The following is a 3,988-nucleotide window of genomic DNA, read 5'->3' as shown; positions in this document are numbered from 1 at the left end:
ACTGGGGCTTTTTCTCCTCAACACCAAATGATTTATTCAATTTGGTTAAAAGTTCTTAGTTACAACACTTGCTTTCAGCTATTAAAGCGGAAGGACGAACACGGTCAGTACTTTTCAGGAGAACAGAGCGGGTACAGTCCTACCACTTACGGCTGAGCGTGATTTTCCTGCCACTTCAGAAACTGCAAAGGAATTGGGAGTAAATACAATGTGGCTTTAAAATGCGAAATGTAGGGGCTCCTGGGGGGCTCAGTCAGTTGAGCGTCCGACTTCGGCTCAGGTCATGATCTCACGGTTTGTGGGTTCGTGCCCCACCTCGGGCTCTGTGCTGACGGCTTGGAGCCTGGAGCCCGCTTCGGATTCTGGGTCTCCCTCTCTCTCTGCCCCTCCTCCACTTGTGCTCTGTCTCTCTCTGTCTCTCAAAATTAAATAAATGTAAAAAAAAATTGTTAATGTGAAATGTAGACTTAAAAAAATTCCCATTTAAGGGGCACCTGGGTGGCTCACCCGGTTGAGCATCCGACTTCTGCTCAGGTCATGATCTGGCAATTGACGAGTTCAAGCCCCGCGTCCGGCTCTGTGCTGACAGCTCAGAGCCTGGAGCCTGTTTCAGATTCTGTGTCTGCCTCTCTCTCTGCCCCTCCTCTGCACATGCTCTGTCTCTCTGTCTCAAAAATAAATAAATATTTAAAAAAAAAATTTTTTTAATTCCCACTTACCAGGACTGATTCCTTCTTACAAGCAGAAACACATATAAGATTTAGAGAGTCACTGTTAACAAAGACACCGACGAGGGGTGCCTGGGGGCCTCAGTTATTGAGCATCTGACTCTTGATTTCAGCTCAGGTCATGGGATTGAGCCCTGTGTTGCGCTCCATGCTAGGTGGGGAGCCTGCTTGGGATTCTCTCTCTCCCTCTGCCCCTCTCCCCCACTTGTGCTCTCTCAAATACATACATACATATATGCATACATACAACACAAAAGACCCAGAAGAAACCCACCAATCAATATCAAGCTGCTTTACATTCTCACTCTCACTAATATTGGAACACCAAACTGTTTGATCGCGTGGGGAGGACTGAAGCCATAATTTTCTGTCCCCGTGTTGAACTGGGCCCAGACACACTTTCCAATCCCTATTTTTTTTTTTATTTTGTTGTTGTTCAGCTTTTATTTTGTAATCATAAACGTAGCTCTGCAATCCAGCTAGACTTGGAGGGGAATCAGGAAACTAGGGGACCCACGGAACTGCAACCAGAGCACAAAGATTGTAGGATGTTTCGAGCGGATGGGGGTGAAGGACTGCTCCCCTGAGCGACAGAAGGAACAGTCTGGCAGTTTAGATGTAACGCGAGTCAAATGCACAAGATTTGTCCGCAGTCGGCAACGGTGATCTTGCTGCTTTTGCCATTCCTGGACCCAAAGTGTTCCCAGGCTTCCACAACACTCGTGCCCTCTTTCGTCTTGCCAAAGACCACCTGCTCACCATCACACTCTGTGCTGGCAGCGCAGACGAAACCTGGGAACCATTCGTGTTGGGTCCAGCCGACCACGGATGAGATGCCAGGATCGCTATGCTTCAGGATGACATTCTCATCGAGTTTCTCCCCATAAGTGGGCTTGCTGCCAGTGCCATTATAGCGTGTGAAGTCACCACCTTGGCACATTAATCGTGAACCAATCCCGTGAACGCAGGAAACTTTATAACCAAATCCATTCTCCGCAGTGCACAGAACACAACAATTTTCCGTTGTCTTTGGAACTTTGTCTGCAAACAGATCGAAGGAGACATGGCCAAAGGGTTTGCTGTCCAGGGTGATGTTGAAGAAGACAGTGGGGTGGATCATGAGTGGGCGGCTCCTGGGCTCTGGCATCCGCAAAGCTCCAATCCCTACTTTAAACACTGAGACCAAGTAATAATAACTTAATATCTTGCTCCAGGAAATACCAACTGAACAGCTCACTTATCAAGCTTTCCTTCAACACCTTCACCTTGTTGTACCCACCAAGCTACTATTTTTTTTAAGTTTTTGTTTGTTCGTTTTATTCATTTTGAGACAGAGACAGAGAGCAAGCAGAAGAGGGGCAGAGAGAGAGGGAGACAGAATCCCAAGCAGGCTCCGTGCTGTCAGTGCAGAGCCTGATGCAGGGTTCAGTGTCACGAACCGTGAGATCATGACCTGAGCCGAAGTCAAGAGTCAGATGCTCAACAGACTGAGCCACCCAGGCGCCCCATAAAGCTACTATTTTTAAGCTCTGCCCAAACTCAACCCATTCTTTGTTTTGCAAGGCTCACCTCGTAATCGTTCATGCCAGGTCTGAAAACCTTATAAATACCCTAATTTTCCCTTTTTGAGATACCAATGGACTGTCAAGAGAGTATTTTCCATTTCTGCGGTGGGTGCAAGAAACTCAGCTCTGCTCGATCACTAGCTGATATGGTGGTCTTTGGGGGTCTTGACAGTAGATACAGTGTAAGTTTTTGGTGGACACATACATTCATTCTCGTTGACTATATGCCTAGGAGTGAATCTTGAGGTCATAGAATAAGAATATGGAATATATTGTCAAGTAGTGGCCTCCTCCCTATATCCCTGTCTTTTTCTAGCTCCCACACACTTTAGTCATGCGAGTAGCTTTGGCCAATAGCTTATCAGCGAACGTGACATAATGTTCAGAAATCTGAAAAGTGTATGTCCTCTTGGAACACTGTTGCCATGTGAAGAAGGCTGGGTTAGCTTCCTGAAGACAGGGAACCAACAGCCATCACCGAACATAAGAGTGAAGTCGTTTTATCCGGTCCCAGACACGCCATAATGCAGTAACATTGCCCGGTCTTGTCTTCCCTGAGCAAGACTAGTGGAAGAACCATCTGGTTGAACTAAGTCCAAGTTGCTGATCCAGAGAATCACAAACAAATTAAAGATGTATTGTTTGATGCCACTGAACCTTGAGATGGTTAGTTAATGGGACAATAGGTAACTGATATGGTGTTATTAACTTTAATGGAAACTGCCAAACAGCTCTCCAAAGCGGCTGCACCATTTTAACACTCCCACCAAGAAAGGATGAGAGTTCAAGTTGTTCCACATCCTCACCGACACTTGGTATTGTCCTCCTTGTGTTTTTAGCCACTATTCACAGTAAGGAAGACTGTGAGGAAGGAAGGAAGGAAGGAAGGAAGGAAGGAAGGAAGGAAGGAAGGACTTCTCGCACTTTTTTGAATGAGTACTGAGTTGAGCATCTTTTCATATGTTTATTAGCCATTTGGATCTCTTTTTTTTTTTAAGTTCTTGTTCAAGTTGCTTGCCCATTTTTAAAGTATTTTTTAGTATTCACGTTGGAGTTCTTTATAAGTTCAGGAGATGAGTCGTTCTATCAGCTATGTGTAAGGTAAGTGCTTTCTCCAATACTCAGTGGTCTGCCTTTTGATGTTCACAACGGTGTTTTTGATGATCAGCGGTTTTAAATTTTGATGAATTCTAACTTTTTTTTTCATATGTTGTCAGTACTTTTTGTGTCCTTTTTTTTGTCAAAAATTTTTTTAATGTTTTATTTATTCTTGAGAGAGAGAAAGAGACTGAGCATAAGTGAGGGAGGGGCAGAGCGAGAGAGGGACACAGAATCTGAAGCAGGCTCCAGGCTCTGAGCTGTCAGCACAGAGCCCAACGTGAGACTCAAACTCACAAGCTGTGAGATCATGACCCGAGCCAAAGTTGGATGCTAAACCCAATGAGCCACCCAGGTGCCCCTTTTTGTGTCCTTTTGAAGTCTTCATTTACCAAGGCCATGAAGACATTTTTCTGTGTTCCCTTTTTCAAGCTTGTGGTAGATGGTCTCCATGAGGTTCACCAATTTCTTCCCTCTGCACGCATAATGCCATTGCCCTAATGATAGAAACAATGTATTCTTCCTTTCCCTTGGAAGCCGGATTGGCTGGCCTCATGACTCGACCAACAGAATGTTGTGAAAGTAGACATTCTGGAA

At 45.2% G+C, this 3,988-nt stretch overlaps 1 pseudogene; it reads right to left on the bottom strand.

The window, feature by feature from the left end:
* Window positions 1-1,356: 1,356 nt before the first annotated feature.
* Window positions 1,357-1,848, bottom strand: LOC124529245 (peptidyl-prolyl cis-trans isomerase A-like; annotated as a pseudogene).
* Between the last annotated feature and the right edge of the window lie 2,140 nt (window positions 1,849-3,988).

The sequence above is a fragment of the Lynx rufus genome, unplaced genomic scaffold (assembly GCF_022079265.1).
Source record: "Lynx rufus isolate CCGP_SWC_20201006 ecotype Redwood Valley unplaced genomic scaffold, mLynRuf1.p SCAF_6, whole genome shotgun sequence".
NCBI classification, from domain to species: Eukaryota; Metazoa; Chordata; class Mammalia; order Carnivora; family Felidae; genus Lynx; species Lynx rufus.
This window is presented reverse-complemented; position numbering and strand designations above follow the sequence as displayed.